Consider the following 18,053-nt stretch of genomic DNA (forward strand, 5'->3'; position numbering starts at 1 on the left):
TAGGTCTTGTACACCGAGGCTTCACTGCTCACCTGCCACCACTGGTGTGTCCCACGACGTGTTGGTGCAAGCTCCTAGTCCGGGGTATGTTTGTCCGATAGACCAGGTCTCCGGTCGGGAACGGTGACTTGATACCACGATGGAAGGTGTCAGAATGCCAGGGCATCTATGCGGGGGTCTGCTCCTTCTTGTGGCAATCAATGGAATATCTGAAAAGGGAGAAATAATTTAATGGTGGAAACGTCTGTAGGTAAATGAAGGTTTATTTCAAGCTTGATAGAAAATAGGAGTTGAGTGCATCCTTCGTTTTTGAAGTATGATCTATCAACTGTATGTGGTAATCGTGGTTCAAGGAGGAGTTGGAGTGCACGATAATACACAAGGTTAAATAATAATATCTTATGCCAACGTTCACATACAAAGGAACAGAGCGCATGTTAGAAGCATAATGTGCATGTAATGCAGTGGCGGGAGCCTGTGTGCATGTACACTTAGTAAGGAGCTCACTACAGTGTCCTAAAAGCCAACGCCACGTGTCTGTAGGGCAGCTCTGCCCGCTGGCTCAGGCCTACAGTACGGTCCAGCAGGTCCTTAAAATTAGACCAATGTGACTGAAAGAGGTCAGAGATCACATCATTACGCACTGCAACATCGCTTTTTCGCACATGTGCACTTTGGGTGATGCACCCCACCCCTCCCGCAGAACCGCCCTCAACAGGTGTCTGTAAGGCAGCGCTGCCCATAGGTTCAGGGCTACCTTATGGTATAGCAGGTCTTTAAAATGAGACAGAGATGTGACTGAATGAGGTCAAAGATCACATCATAACACATGGCAATATCGCTTATTCGCACGTGCGCAGTCTGGCTGATGCATCCCATCCCTCCCGCAGCACCGCGCTGAAGAGGTGTCTGTAGGGCAGCGCTGCCCGCTGTCTCAGGCCTACAGTACAGTCCAGCAGGTCTTTAAAATGAGACAGAGATGTGACTGAATGAGGTCAAAGACCACGTCATAACACATGGCAATATCGTTTGTTCGGACCTGCGCAGCTTGGCTGAAGCACCCCACCCCTCTCGCCGCAGCATGCTCAATTGGAGGCCCTGTGCAGACAGGCCTCTCTGCTTACCTGCTGTCATTGTTGTGTGAGCAAACACTACGGGCAACAGTGCTCACAATTCAGATGGAGTGTTGATTGCAGGAGAGTGTACACCTCATGGACCCCTTTCGTAGACGACGGACAGTAGGGCTCACAATTTAGAGCCCGTGTTGATTGGCAGGATGGAGTACACCTCATGGATCCATTTCTTTTTTTATTGCGCATTGTGATATGCGAGGTGGATGCGGCAAATCATTTGAGCTAGTGTGGAAGAAGAGGGATGTGTGGTGTTGTGGTAATCCTATTTATGCGCCCGCAAAGTGGGCTGGGCTTGCGTACGCCAGACCAGCGTTGGGTTGTGAATAATTATTCCGGGGACTTGTGCGTTGTTCAGTTCCTACCTGGCCAGGAAGTGTACTTATGTGTGTTTCTTTTGTAGTTTGGACCTCGCAGAGTGTGCAATTTAGATTAGTGTAGCATGTGTCGGGAGGGCGCAAACTATCGTTATTGAGATGGCATGTGATCTAGGATGTGCAGTCTGCCCGTGGCTGATGATGCTCCTTAGAGCCAGCAGTACCCAGGCCGAAAGGACAGCACAATAATGTGCAGACACACACACCAGGGGCATCGTGTAACACATATTGTTTTTTTGATGAAACGTTTGAGATGCATGGCAATCACACGTGGAAGGCTAATGTACAGAGCATGAAGATTGATCAAGATGATCATTGCATGTTTTGTGTAGTATAAGATATGTGTATACAGGAAAACACTTTTCAAAAAAGCTTTCTAAGCAGAAGAGGTGTCTCTCATCAAACGCTGTAGAGAGAATGAGTAAAATGGGTGGGGTCGTACAACTGTTACAATGGGAAATGTTATGAAGCAATCAAATGCTTTTTTTTAAGGTCACATGGCAATCGCGCATGAGCACGCAAGGAGGCCGCACCCGACGCGATTTTGACAAAATATATTTATCATAATATAAGTTTATTACAGTTAGAAATATATAAATGTTTAAAATAATTCAGATTTTCGTGTGCTCTCATATACTGTTTAAAGTTATTTAAAAGCAGTACCTGGGGTGACTTCATGCGTATATGATGTTACGCGGGACGCTGTGCCACGAACTCGTTGGATATGAAATGCGCATCATTTACGAGTTTAGCAACATGGCGGATAGGATTCGTGTGGTGATGGAGCTTGAAATGAAATTAAATGAATTTGTACTTGTATAGCGCACTTATACCCCGAACCGGGGTTTCCTGGCGCTGCACTCATACCGCTGTGGAACCCTTCCTGGCTTTTCCCTGTGAAATGTCCACTCCTGGGCACCCCCAAGGTGAAGCCAGGCATCCCAGCGCTGTTGGGGCCATTGTGGAGATTAAGCAAGGTATTGCCCAGAGTTGCAGAGTGGAACCCATGATTAGAATAGGCACCGAGGCGAGAATTATCCGGTCCGAGGAAAGTGAGCCCAAGACCCACCGAGGTGGGAATTTAACCCTGGTCCCGGGCCAGACCTCTGCATCAGGGTCTACCACTCTAACCATTGAGCCACACTTCTCCACTTAGCTTGGTACGCTACCGGTATGGGAGTGCAGTTTTCTCCCCCCAAAAAATATATACATATTTTTGGGGGAAGATATAAAACATTACATGATTTTTAAAGTTAAAAACAAGAAGTTTAATAGAGTTCCAAAATATTTAAAAATATCATAGAAAAAATATAGGTTTTATAAATATTAAAATATGAAATTAATATTTAAAAAACCTTTGAAATTCATTGAAAAAAACCATAGGTTTTACAGACGTTATAGTTAGGAATTAGCATTTAAAAAACCTTTGAAATTCACTAAAAAAAAACATAGGTTTCAGGGACGTTATAGTTAGTTGAACATTTGACTCATAGAAAACCAGAGAAATTCGCCTGTTATAGTTAGTTGAGCTAACTATAACTTGCGCGCCTGCAATGCACTGCTGATGATGTCACATATTACATCAGTCATGAAATGGGCAGTGACATCACTGATGACATCAGCCGAACGAGGCGCCCACCAGGGGACAATAACCATACAAAGCGGCAATTATCGGGTTAGCGTGCTGTTTGCTTCAAAATGCTATGGCTTCCCTCTGATGAAGGTCAAAGACGTGACAGAAATGCACAAGGAAATGCCAGCATGGAAATAAAATTCTTTTAATCACCGGAAGGAGTGCGGCTCATTCCTTTCTCTTGCAGAGAGGTTTGCTTGATGTTTACACTGCGTGGTCCAGCCCTGAGCGACGCACCGCCTTTCAAGAGCGCCAAATACTACCCGAAAAAAAGACCGTTCTTGTGGATGTGGAAACACGAAGGGTAGTTGGTGCCACCAAGGATTGGACTTTGGTTGGGACCCCAGCATTTCAGAAATTATATGTATGGGGATTCCGGTGTAGGAAAAGGCAGTATGAACTTTTAACAACATCGCCCATTGCAGGGTAACAATTAGGAAGTATACAGCGCACTACATGGTCCAGCATGCCCGAAATCCAGCCGAACGAGGCACCCACCAGGGGGCAATAACCATACAAATTGGCAATTATCGGGTTAGTGTGCTGTTTGCTTCAAAATGCTATGGATTCCCTCTGATGAAGGTCAAAAACGTGACAGAAATGAATAAGGAAATGCCAGCATGGAAATAAAATGCTTTTAATCACCGGAAGGAGTGCGGCTCATTCCTTTCTCTTGCAGAGAGGTTTGCTTGATATATATATATATACATATATATATATACATATATATATATATATATATATATATATATATATATATATATATATATATTCACTGAAAAAACCATAGGTTTCACACATGTTATAGTTAGCGGAAATTTTACTGATAAAAAACCAGTGAAATTCCCCCGTTATAGTTAGTGCAGGCAACTATAACTCACGCGACCGCAATCCTCTGCTGATGCTAATACTGTATTTAGACACTTATTTGCCCATGTCTTCTTCCATACATTTTTAGCTATACATATATTACAAATATTTTTCTTTCATAAAGACACATATGTCATCAGCAGAAGATTGCGGTCGCGTGAGTTATAGTTGCCTGCACTAACTATAACGGGGGAATTTCACTGGTTTTTTATCAGTAAAATTTCCTCTAACTATAACATGTGTGAAACCTATGGTTTTTTCAGTGAATTTGCAAGGTTTTTTAAATGCTAATTCCTAACTATAACGTGTGTGAAACCTATGGTTTTTTCAGTGAATTTGTACGTTTTTTTAAATGCTAAGTTACTTTACGCCATTCGTGGCGTGCGCGCCCACTTAACGCCACCAAAAGCACAGGGGGTGAGGTCAATGTGGATAGTGGTTTTTTATTTCGATTTTATATTTTTTTTATAATTTAATGCAATTTTTTAAATAATTTATGTACTATATCCTGCATTATCGAACGGTTTTTTTTTATGCATTTTTTTCCGTGTGCGTACGGTAAGCTGACGCTACGCGCTTGTAAAATACGCGTACGGTAAGCTGACGCTACGCGCTCTGGACGTAATTAGTGCAGCGCGCCTATGTGATACGTGCGTGCCGTACGCGTATACCCGGAAGCAACGTCGCGGTTACGCAGGGGCGTGTAATGCGCATGCGCGATACGTGATACGTGCGTGCCGTACGCGTACACCCGGAAGCAACGTCGCGGTTACGCAGGGGCGTGTAATGCGCATGCGCGAAAGTGACGTAAGCGCTGCGTAAGCGCACCGTAAGCGTCACGTGCGCGCACGGTAGGCCATGTGACTTACAAAGAACACTTTTTATTGGTTGAAATTACTTTCACTTCCAGAAACTTCCCACACCACACCCATTCCCCTCTTTACTGCTTGAAAGAACACTTTTCATTGGTTGATACTACTTTCAGTTCCAGATTCTTCCCACACCACACCCATTCCCCTCATTTCTGCTTGTGATTCTCTAGGAGCAGGAGCTGGATTGACATTGGGATACAATGGCAGAACAGCAGAGCTCTTCTGAGAGTGAGGCCAGCAGCACCACCATGATCCAGAGAAGGAGGAAACAAAAGACTTCTTTTGTATGGGAGTATTTCACTTTTCCAGAGGGGGAGAAAAAGGTCAATGCTCCAAAGGTCACTTGCATACTTTGTGATCGTGTTTTATCAAGAGGAAATCCAAGTAGGAAATATTCCTTTGGAAATCACTCTATGATGAGACACCTTCAGGACAAACACCCAAGGACCTTTGCTCGACATACTGGAGAAAACTCTTCAGTAAGTCACCAGAGCCCAGCCTCAGATGCTCAGCCGAGTACATCATCGGCAGCTCAGCTGAGCCCTTCCTCTGTTGTTGGAGCATCACCTTCTTCTTTTCCTTTGGACATCAACCCTCGATTTGCGAGTGTTGAAATGAGGTGTACAAAATGTGGTGGTCTTATTGTTTTTGGGGAGGTCAGTCTTCCCCTTATTAACAATAAGATAGACCAGCATGTTTGTAGACGCTCATAATACTCCCATTCTTTCTTTCCTCCATCCCTGTATGAACCCAACGGCTCTTATAAGAGCCAACCTTACCTCACAATTTTTTTTATTTTTTTTTAAGCTTCCCTTTTCGCAAAATTTTTTTTTCCGTGCGCGCACGGTACGCGTAAATCCGCAGGTCGCCGTGCGCGTACGCTACGCGCATACGGCGATTTTTCGAAAAATATTTTTTTTTTATTTTTGCCCTTGAGGGTCCTTCTGGGACCCCCTGACCAAGGCTAGGGGGTCAGGAACTGTCGAGCCTGCCTCCTTTTCACATTATCCACCTTTTTTATTCACCCCCCTGACAGTTCGAGAGAGAAAATGGCGGCCGCCACTTCCTGGTTTCGACCGATTCGAATGTTTACTAAGATCTAACAGCCAATCAGAATCGCGCTCGCGCACGCCACCGTACGCGTACGGTAAGCTTACGGTAAGCGCACGGTAAGCGCACCGTAAGCTTCCACAGATATATATATTGATTTAAAGGCTATTTTCTCAGGATCTACTGAACAGATTTACACCAAACCTACAAAAGGCACTTCCTTGACCTGAGGACTACCTCTCTGCCAAATTTCTAGTAATTCTGTTCAGCCGTTCGGGCTGTAGCTCGTTCTAAAGGTCCTATGGAAAAATGCATGGGAAAAACGCGTTTTGGGACCCCCCTTTTATCTCAGCCCCCGCTTGACGAATCCCCCCGAGACTTTCAGGGTAGGAGCGGAGCGTAGCGCCCCACCTATTTTGAGAAATTCGCGAGGATTCGTCGACCGGCGCCAAAGTTATTCAAAATAGAATGTTGAGGTTTTCCTATGGAAAAGGGGTCCTAACTATAACTACCTACTGGCGACCGCCAGTAGGTAATATATATATATATATATATATATATATATATATATATATATATATATATATATATATACACACACAAATATATCCCAGTAACATGTGCACTGCCTTATGCTATGGGCTAATGCAAGTCAACAGATAAAGATATTTGGTGAAGGGTCAATAAATATTTATATATTCACTAACCTGTAAATCCTCAAGTTATTAGTAGCGGTCCCACTCGATTTAGATGCTATATCTTCATAATTCTTTCCCAGTTCGGCAGTTTCTCAAGGCGTTATCAGAGTTGACACTTGAGCAAAAGCATAAAAATTCTTTAATGAAACTGCAGTTCTTCTGGTAGTTGCTAGGTGTCTCTCTCAAGTCAAATGCAAAAACATTGATATTCTTTCCTAAAGGTGCAATTTCGCTCTTCGTTACTACAGGTACCACTCGAGTCAGATGCAAGAGCTCTGAAATTCTTACATGAACCTACAGTTCCACTAGTCATTACTAGTTGTCCCTCTCAAGTCAGTTGAAAAGGCATTGCAAGCCTTACATGAAGCTGCAGTTGCAGAAGTCATTACTAGGTGGCACCCTCAATTCAAATGAAAAAGCATTGAAATTCTTACATGAAGCTGCAGTTCCAGTAGTCATTACTAGGTGGCACTCTCAATTCAAATGCAAAAGCATTGAAATTCTTACATGAAGCTGCAGTTTCACTGGTTGTTGATAAAGTTCTGCTCCAGTCAGATGCAACTTCTTCAAATGATCTGCACCAAGCTGAGGGGGCGTGGCTTTAATATATACATTTGCATACATATTTCTGCTAGTTTAACAATCTGTGCTTATTTTCCATAGGATTCATTATTTGACAAAGCTGCTTCATAATAATCAATCAAAATTAAAGATTTCAAGACATTGCTTGCTTTTTAGGTCTCGCCTGGCGAAAGCAGCGCATGCGCTGCCCTCGCTATTGCAAGTACCTTTTGGAATCGATTCTGCCGAGGGCTTTCGTGCACGCGTCTGCATGGGCAAACATGGCTGCTGTTACCATTTGTCCATAGCACACAGCATGCGCGTGTCTGTCGGACTGTGTACAGTCTGACGCCATCTTGCGAAGCTTTTGTTGTCATAGCAACGAAAATGCCCCTTCGCGTGTGCTCTTAATTAGGTTGGCCTTCGTGTGATCGCTTTCGTGATCGCTTTCACTTTCTGGTTGCTATAAACAATGTCTCTCCACAGGACAAAGAAGCGCGGGACGGTTTGCTAGCTGTCAATGGGCGCGGTTTCTCAGGCTCTGAAAAAGCAGCATTAACAAACACAGACGTTACTGATTTTCAGCACAGGAAGGAAGTGAGGAAACTCGCGTTCGGCGTGCCGCTGCTATGGAAACGAAGTCAACTTTTTCAGGTCTGGTAAAAAGCACTTTGCGGAGAGATAAATTCCCTTCAAGCGAGAAGCACTTCACACCCACTTAGAGCCCAGGTGGGCTACTGATCTGCTGGGGATTAAATGGGATGTCTTGTGACGTGCAAGAACACTGACCCCATCTCGTTAACAATAGGCGAGCACGAAGTCCTATCAATATATGTCTTTTCCGTGTCAGGTATTTTGTCAAACAGTGATCCAGATTTGGGTGGGTGCGTTAGGTTCCCTTCGCTGCTGTCAAACACCGTGTCAGCCACCTGTGCTCGGACGCGGCTCCTGACGGACAGGCTGGATGGCGCCAAAGTGCTTCTCAGAGGCCCCGGGACGGAGAAGGAGTGGGTGGCGGGAGAGGAGGGGTGGAGAGGGGGGGTGGATAGGGGGGCTGCCACAGGCTCTTGGCAATTCATTTTTTTATTTTGATTTATTTAAGGTATTTCAATATAGCGCAAACTTTACCCAAATGTGTCAGAGTGCTTTCCAATATTACAAAGTACGATACATAAGGAGATTTACATACTTACATGTTACAAAATACAATCAGGATAGTTGAGAAAGTAAAATAAAATAAAAGGTGGCAGTCACTTTCACGGCCGCTTGTGTAGGTGAGTAAATTGTCAGCAGGATTTATGTACGTTGTACGAGAAAGGGCTGGTATTAATTTGAGCACCAGCATTTGTTGAAAATCGAGTCATATAAGTCAAGCTCTGCAACACTGATTGGTGTTGACGCTTGCGCAGTACTAATAGGCTGCGAGCTCAGTTCAGCCCAAAAGTTAATCCGCAGGAGCACAGCATCCTCCTTTATAGATGGAAAATAAGTGGCCATTTTGAATAGTAAACTTAAGTGGTTAAACAATGAGACAAGTGATATTCTAATTGAAATACACTTTATGTTTTAGGATATGATTGATGTATTTGTTTTCGAGGAATATATGTGTGTAGTGGGGTTGGAAACTATAACGCAAATTTATGTTATTTTTTTTAATGAACTGACGTAGTATAATATAGTAATTCTAAAATTCTTATAAATATTATCGAAAAATTATATAAGCGGATATGCTGAGGATTTAGTAATAGGCAAGAACGTAAATGCTATTCCAATATGGAGGCTGCTTCTTCGTAAGTTGATACTTCCTTGTTTTCCTCTATCTATTTCCACGCGGTAGCAGCCTGGGTCTCTGGTGTTACACATTCACTACTGCTGAGAAGATGGCGGCAGAGCGCGGTTACAGCTTCTCTCTGACCACTTTCAGGTAAGCACAGTGATGCTGTAGCCATTGTCGTGGGCATGGGGGAGAGTAAGTGGGCAGCTTACCTGCACCTGATCTATACAGCTAACGCTGCTGCGCTGAGACGTGCACAAACAGTTTGCGGCCTCGTCCGGGATACTGCAGAGTCACGACCCATTCCAACCTTCTTGCCATCACCGATCCTCGGAGGATAATAGAAACTTTCTAAGTGCCGGGGACGGAGTAGCCGTTGATGAGAGCACTGGGGTCACGTCTTTGCTCACAATTGTGGTTTCGCAAGTGAAGACTGATATCACCCAAGAGCAGTGGCATTGTGTCTGTCAACTGGGGTACCAGGTTTCCTGTCTACCTATTTGTTTACACATTTTGGTGTACTTATGTTTTGCCTGTTTTCCACAGCACATTACATTAATGTATTGAATTAGGCTTCACGTTTAATCATACTTTATTTAAACAATCCAGCTCATCAACGCGAGTACAGTGTAGTGCAACTGTGATTAAAATTAATACAATGAATAACAAGCATTAAAAATGCAATAGGTCTCGCCTTTTAGTAAGTTAAAGCCATTTGCTTTGCTATACAATACCATTAGCAAAGCAAATGGCTTTAACTTAATCGAAGGCGAGACCTATTGCATTTTCAATGCTTGTTATTAAAGTGATTGCACCCCACTTGATCCAAGCCGTATCAGCAGTCAGGCAATGGACTTTTCTCTGACTAGCTGAGTAGCAACCTCCCAAAATGGCATGACACAACACTTCAACATAGTAAAAAAAAATCATTTGAAAAGCTGCAGTTGTACGAGGAGTTATTATTGGTCTCTGTCTGATATGAGTGGTTGTAATGTCAATCACAAAACTGAGGGGTGTGTGGTTTCAAACTGCATATACACTCTAGGTACCATACTGACTTGTGTTAATTTTCTGTAGGACAAATATATATAGAAAATTGGTTAACAATGAGTAATCAACATTGTAATTTAAAATACATTTCTTAAGATTTACGGAAATATTTGAAGAAACCCTACTATACTTAGGGACTATCAGTCAATGTGAATTGCATGTGCTTAGCAATCTCTATTCTTGGGGAACTATTTTGTAGGTGCATGTCTACATGTACAGGAGCGAAAAGTCGTCACTCAAAGTGAAATCATCCAGTGGCTTCAGTGACCTGCTCTGTAGATCTGTCATTTGAGCGACATGTCAAGATGCCAATGATGAAAAAGTGTTGATTGGGAGCATTTCAACATGCATGTCTTTTTGTGTGATACTTTTTGCAAAACATTGAGCTGGCAAGACAGCTTATGCTGTCTTTAGGCCAGACCTAAAAAGCACGTTATTAAGGCAACTCGCAGTATTTGCCCGGTCCTGCACCTAAACCGCGGAGGCCAAGCAAAGCTCAGTGGTAACACGGTGGCCCACATATAGTCATGCCTTGCACCAAAACTGGAGGACTTGAGTGTCACTGGTGGTGCCATTTATGCTGTAATTTGTGATATGATTTGGGACATGATGTGTGAGATCAGTAGTGGTGCATCGGGGGTGAGTTATGGTTGCATTGTTCATTGGCAACTTCAGTGGTTTTAGGGCTTAAAGTCTCATCATATTGTCCCTTCAACTGGAGCTTTTACGTTTTAAGGACATTTTTATATTTTAACAAAAGTTTTTGCCTTCTGAGTCCTGACCCATAACACTTCTCCATGTGTAGATATTTTTTAGAGCTGATTATAGGGGCGTTTTTTAACAGTTGATGACGTTGTCACTTTTTGGTCCAAGATTGTCTGTATAGTATGAAACTATCTATTGCATGGCCCTGCTGCACTGTTGTTTGGGACTTTGAATATGCCTGTGGTCGGGTGTGCACGATATAAAACTTGGTAAATAAACAAATAAATAAAAACTTAGTCCAAGCACTTCCAAGTAAAACACTTCAATATTTGCTAAGTAGATTCCAGGCAGAAAAGTGAAAAGTTAAACTTCTATGTTGCCTTCCGAGATGCAACACTGAAGGGCTCACAAGCCAAGCGTGGTGGCTCAGCGCCAAGTGCCTTCTTTCTGGATGGGTTTTGTGCATATAAGGCTGCAGATAGAGTCATACTCTGAAAGAGAAAGACACCCCCAACCTGACAGCAACAGTACACGAATGCAAATAATGCTGACCTTGGACGTCGCCTGGCTGAGAGAGGTCGAGGATGAAGTGGGCACTTTAGGCTATCAGCACTGCCACGCAACAACCAAAAAAACAGAACACCGTGCGTCATATTATGTCTAAATATTCTCTTCCTTCTGTGGCAGCCAGTACCCACTCCCCGGCCCTTCTGCCTCCTTTCCCCCACCCACCCGCTTTTGAGAGTTTTGAGGAGGTGGTGGAAAAGGTGGCCCCGGACCCAATCTCATTGCCTGTTGGCGCGGAGTGGGCGGTCCTTGCTGCGACCCTAAATCCCTGGCTGCGGCTGGCAGGTGCCCACACTCTTCACCCTGCAGAGGTGCCAGTGAAGCTCGGGGCGGGCAGCAGAGGAGGCATTCGAGTCTCGCTGAGATACCAGACAACAGGTGAGCAGCCGACATGTCAGGGGTTCCTAGAGAAACCATCAGGAAGGAGAGGAGAGGAGGCGAAAGCGCGGTTAAATCTGGGGGGTTCGTCCACATTCCTGCCTTGTAAAACCTCTGATGCAGATAGGGTTTCCAAATGTGCCACCACTGACAACAGCAGCAGCGCTCTCAGCAGCTTTGCCTCCGGGAGCAGCAGTGTTTGCCATGCCTCTGTTCTCTTGCATTGAACAAGTACACAGATCACAGGGCTGTCCAAAAAATGTGGAAAATTCCCCTATGTGATTACATGACCAGCTGAGCTCTGCTGCTGTGTGTCTGCCCTGAGCAGTGTTTTAAAATGAGAAGCAAGAAGGGGCTGATCTCAAGAATTAAAGTCGGCAGAATCTTCGTCAAGGGAAAGAGCATACAAGTACCGAATCTGGAAATGGTATAGATCCAGAGGTTGTGCGCCGCCTTCACAAAGTAAGGGTAACACAAATGTGTATGTGTGTGCAGTGTCCTTCTTGTGATGCACAGCACACGTGATTTCAGCAATCTCTTCACATGCTCTCCATGTCCCGCAATCTTTGGAAAGATGGTACAGCCTGATAGACCCGAAAAGTTAAGGGACATTATTATTTAAAATATATTTTTTTTAAAACAGCATTGCATAAATGAGAACATTGGTGCTTTCTCAAACATCTCTAGATAAAGATTCAAATGACACCTAGTTTATCTCTGGAAATGCATATTTTTCGTCTAAATCGCCGTCATTTTTGGATATTAAAATGTTTCACATAATTGGTCCAATTTTCCAGGGCAGGCGTTCTGTCCAGGAACGTGCAGCGGCCCCGTCACGCCGAATTCGCTGAATGGTCGTTGCGCAAATCCGTGCCACGAGCTCATATGTGAAGAATATTTACCTTGTGCTGAACAAAACGGAATCCCAGGGCAATTTCAGGCTGTTTTGAATTTCCACAGAAAATGAGTATATTAGAAGGCTACGTGGTTGTTCGTGTATTTATTTACTGGGATCCCGCTATTATTGACTAGTGACGTCACTGTTATGTATGATAGGATACAGATACACACAGTGCAGAATGAGTTCCAACAGCTGCTGAAATGAGATGCATTGTGTACTGTGGAGGGCACTGATGCAATGTCTGCCTCACATACAAAAGTAATAGTTTGTGATTACAAAAGAGAACATTTTTGCGATTTGCTATTTTGTAATTGCACACACCAATGTACAAATGTGTTTTTGATACATTTTGAGATTCCCAGTGGGTCACAAATAGACCTACCTCATGAATATTAATGAAGTAAGTCTAGGATTGCGACCTAGATTTGCGACCCGTTGGGAATTGCTAAAATCACGGGAATGGTGGACGGCTGGGGTCAGGTCAACAGACCTCTATGCCTATGATTGCTTTTAAATAGAGCAATCTTTTTTTTTTTTTTTAATGCAGCCAATTTTTGTTAAAAAAAAAACGGGATGCGTGAAAAAAATTGAAAGTTTTCTTTTCATTTTTCAAGAGTAGACAGTGGTCCATAGGACCACTACCTGCTCTTAATTTCTTAAAAATAAACATTTACAAAGGTGAAGGAGTCGCTTTCTGACCCATTCCCTTTAGCGAATGGGTTACAACCTACTGAAAGTGCTGTAAAATGCAAATGTTTTATGACTGCATTATGGCCGCAAAAAATTCACACTTACCACTGTGATTCAATTAGGAAGGGATGCCCTAAACACTCAGCTTTCTAATATCGAATCGCAAACCCAAAATGCGATAGGGATTTTTACTTGTGAAAAAACATTTTTTCTTTTGCAAATGGGCATATTCTGAAAATCGACCCATTTGCAACCAGTAAAAGCCTTTGCACATGTGGCCCTAGAGTGTATCACCCTGTCTTTCCATGCGCGGCAAGTTCTAAGACTACCTTTATATGTGTGCTAGGCTTCCCACGCTTCCTTCCTATGCTCTGCTGGGTTCTCATGTTTGCTCTCTCTGTTTATATGCTCTAAAATACCATAGCTGTCTCCCCATGTGCCTCAAACTACCTCAAACTTTCTGACTACATTTTTGCACAGGGTGTCTTATGAGTCTCTACTGTCTTTGGCTGTCTCTTGGGAGGACACAATGTCTACTACAGTCTCTATGTGTGCCCCATCCCTATTTGCTGACTTACCACACCTTACACTCTGGGTTCCATGCTCCCAACAATCTTTCCATGTGCTTCCAGCTACCTCACAGCATCCACCCATTTGTCTCAAACTCTTAGAGTGCTTTTCCACATGCCCCAAGCTACCTCACAGCATCCACCCGTATGCCGCAAGCTCTTCCAGTGCTCTTCATGTGCCACTAACCAACCATATTCCTCAAACTCTCACATCACCCTTCCATGTGCCTCCAGCACAGTGCTCTTCCATGTGCCTACAGCTACCTCACACCATCCACCAGTATGCCTTAAGCTTTTACATGGCTTGTACCTATTCCTCCAGCTCCTCACACCACCCGCCTGTATGCCTCAACTTCCACACGCCATTGAGGTCCAAACTCATGTACCACTACTTGAGTTCCAAACAAGCTCCTCACAGTGAAACAGGCTTCTTACACTGTCTTTGCCTGCTCCTCAAGATGCTTGCACTAACTGTGCAGGTGGCTGAAGCTGCATTCCTGCCTGGTCATGTTGCACCAGCTGCTCACACTGACTGCATGTGCCTCCAGCTGCTCGCACTGTCTGTGCAGCATGTGCCACCAGCTGGCTGCACGGTCTGTGCAGCATGTGCCTCAATATGCTCACACTGTCTGTGCAAGTGCCTCAAGGTGCTCGCATTATCTGTGCAGCAAGTGCCTCAAGGTGCAAGCACTGTCCGTGCATGTGCCTCAAGGTGCTCACACTGTCTGTGCATGTGCCTCAAGGTGCTTGCACTGTCTGTGCAGCATGTGCCTCAAGGTGCTTGCACTGTCTGTGCAGCATGTGCCTCCAGCTGTTTGCATTATCTGTGCAGCTTATACCTCAAGGTGCTCATACTGTCTGTGAATGTGCCTCAAGGTGCTTGCACTGTCTGTGCATGTGTCTCAAGGTACTCACACTGTCTGTGAATGTACCCCAAGGTGCTCACGCTGTCTGTGCATGTGCCTCAAGGTGATTGCACTGTCTGTGCAGCATGTGCCTCAAGCTGCTCATGATGTCTGTGCATGTGCCTCAAGCTGCTTGCACGGTCTGTGCAGTATGTGCCTCAAGCTGCTCACACTGTCTGTGCATGTGCCTCAAGCTGCTTGCACGGTCTGTGCAGTATGTGCCTCAAGCTGCTCACACTGTCTGTGCATGTGCCTCAAGGTGCTCACACTGTTTGTGTAGTACATGCCTGTAGCTGCTCACCCTGTCTGTGCAGCATGTGCCACAAGGTGCTCGCATTATCTGTGCAGCATGTGCTTCAAGGTGCTCATACTGTCTGTGCAGCATATGCCTCCAGCTGCTTGCATGGTCTGTGCATGTGCCTCAATCTGCTCACACTGTCTGTGCCTGTGCCTCAAGGTTCTCACACTGTCTGTGCAGCATGTGCCTCAAGGTGCTCACACTGTCTGTGCAGCATGTGCCTTAATCTGCTCACACTGTCTGTGCATGTGCCTCAAGCTGCTCACACTATCTGTGCAGCATGTGCCTCAAGGTACTCACACTGCCTGTGCATGTGCCTCAATCTGCTTACACTGTCTGTGCATGTGCCTCAAGCTGCTCACACTATCTGTGCAGCATGTGCCTCAAGGTGCTCACACTGTCTGTGCATGTGCCTCAATCTGCTCACACTGTCTGTGCATGTGCCTCAAGCTGCTTGCACGGTCTGTGCATGTGCCTCAATCTGCTCACACTGTCTGTGTATGTGCCTCAAGGTGCTCACACTGTCTGTGCAGCATGTGCCTCAAGGTGCTCACACTGTCTGTGCAGCATGTGTGTCAATCTGCTAACACTGTCTGTGCAAGTGCCTCAAGCTGCTCACACTGTCTGTGCAGCATGTGCCTCAAGGTGCTCATACTGTCTGTGCAGCATGTGCCTCAAGGTGCTCACACTGTCTGTGCATGTGCCTCAAGGTGCTCACACTGTCTGTGCAGTACAAGCCTGTAGCTGCTCACCCTGTCTGTTCACCATGTGCCTCAAGGCGCTTCCATTGTCTGTGCATGTGCCTCCAGCTGTTCGCACTGACTGTGCTTTTGCCACAAGCTGCTCACACTGTCTGTGCCTCAAGGTGCTCACACTGTCGGTTCACCATGTGCTTCAAGGTGCTCGCATTGTCTGTGCATGTCCCTCAAGCTGCTGACACTATCTGTGCAGCATGTGCCTCCAGCTGCTCATGCTGTCTGTGCCTCAAGCTGCTCACACTATCTGTGCAGGTGCCTCAAAGTGCTTGCACTGTCTGTGCAGCATGTACCTTCAGCTCCTCACACTGTCTGTGCATGTGCCTCAAGCTGCTCGCACTGTTTGTTCCGTATGTGCCTTCAGCTGCTCGTACTGTCTGTGCTGTACCTCAAGCTGCTTGCACTGACTGTACATGTGCCTCAAGCTGCTCACACTGTCTGTGCAGCATGTCCCTCAAGGTGCTGACGCTGTCTGTGCAGCATTTTATTATTTATTTACTCACTTGTATTGCGCAAACGAATCATCCCCAAGGGGATCTCTCGGCGCATAGGAGAGGTGCACCAGGAGATGAAGGACATACTTAGAATAGCCAGGTCTTAAGAAGCTTTTTAAAACTACAGTAATTAGGACAGACACGGAGCTCGTCTGGCAAGGAGTTCCAATGGGTAGGAGCCAGATACGAAAAAGCCCGACCTCCCAGCTGCTCATGCTGTCGGTGCCTCAAGCTGCTCACCCTGTCTGTTCACCATGTGCCTCAAGGTGCTTGCACTGTCTGTGCAGCATGTGCCTCAAGGAGCTCGCACTGTCTGTGCATGTGCCACAAGCTGCTCACACTGTCTGTGCCTCAAGGTGCTCACACTGTCTGTTTACCATATGCCGCAAGGTGCTTGCACTGTCTGTACCGTATGTGCCTTCAGCTGGTCGTTCTGTTTGTGTGTGCCTCTTTCTGCTTGCACTCTGTGCAGCATGTGCCTCAAGCTACTCGCAGTCTGTGCAGTCTGTACCTCAAGATGCTCGCACTGTCTGTGCTGTACCTCAAGCTGCTCGCACTGTCTGTACATGTGCCTCAAGCTGCTCACACAGTCTCCCCATGTGCCCCACGATGCTCACCCTATCTGCACACATTCCATAAGCTGCTCAGATTGTTTGTGGAGGAGTTATAAGCAGTCCATGTGCCCCAGGAAGATTACATTCTCTGTACACATGACTCAAACTGCTCTCACTGTAGATTTGCATCACACAGCTCACACTTAATGTGCATGTGCCTCCATCTGTTTGCACCGTCTGTAATTGTGACTCAGGCTGCTCCCTGTATCAAACAGTCATTCCATGTGCCTCACGCTGATGGCAAGGACTGACTGTATCTCAAGCTGCTCATACTGTAAATCTGCGTCATGCTGCTCCACTACATGTGCATGTGCTTCCATCTACTTGCACTTTCTGTAGTTGTGCTTCAACTGCTCCCGGTGTTCGTGCAGATGCCTCAATCTGCTCACACTGTCTGTGCATGTGCTTCAAGGTGTCCACACTGTCTGTGCAGTATGTGCCTCATGCTGCCCACACTGTTTGTGCATGTGCCTCAAGGTGTCTGCACTGTCTGTGCAGTATGTGCCTCATGCTGCCCACACTGTCTGTGCATGTGCCTGAAGGTGTCCGCACTGTCTGTGCAGTATGTGCCTCATGCTGCCCACACTGTTTGTGCATGTGCCTCAAGGTGTCTGCACTGTCTGTGCAGTATGTGCCTTATGCTGCCAACACTGTTTGTGCATGTGTCTCAAGGTGTCCGCACTGTCTATGCAGCATGTGCCTCCAGCAGCTTGCACTGTCTGTGCAGTATGTGCCTCATGCTGCCCACACTGTTTGTGCATGTGCCTCAAGGTGTCCGCACTGTCTGTGCAGTATGTGCCCAATGCTGCCCACACTGTCTGTGCATGTGCCTCAAGGTGTCCGCACTGTCTGTGCAGTATGTGCCTCATGCTGCCCACACTGTTTGTGCATGTGCCTCAAGGTGTCCGCACTGTCTATGCAGCATGTGCCTCCAGCAGCTTGCACTGTCTGTGCAGTATGTGCCTCAAGCTACTCACACTGTTTGTGCATGTGCCTCAAGGTGTCCGCATTGTCTATGCAGCATGTGCCTCCAGCAGCTTGCACTGTCTGTGCAGTATGTGCCTCAAGGTGACACAGGGCTAGAATCAGTGCTTAATTTGAGCTTAAGGTTTCTGGTGCAAGGCATCGGCACTTAATCATCAACACCGGTGCTTGTGACAGT

At 45.6% G+C, this 18,053-nt stretch overlaps 1 protein-coding gene across 1 annotated transcript in view; it reads left to right on the plus strand.

Moving 5' to 3' along the window:
• The first annotated feature begins 11,400 nt into the window (after positions 1-11,400).
• The window catches only part of LOC146809765 (serine/threonine-protein kinase SBK2-like), a 190,754-nt gene continuing 184,101 nt past the window's right edge, over positions 11,401-18,053 (plus strand). Inside the window, exon 1 of the mRNA XM_085616613.1 lies at positions 11,401-11,665. The gene's annotated coding sequence lies outside the window, so the exon portion shown is untranslated. The remainder of the gene's footprint in view (positions 11,666-18,053) is intronic.

The sequence above is a fragment of the Triturus cristatus genome, chromosome 7, assembly GCF_964204655.1.
Source record: "Triturus cristatus chromosome 7, aTriCri1.1, whole genome shotgun sequence".
In the NCBI taxonomy this organism is placed as follows: Eukaryota; Metazoa; Chordata; class Amphibia; order Caudata; family Salamandridae; genus Triturus; species Triturus cristatus.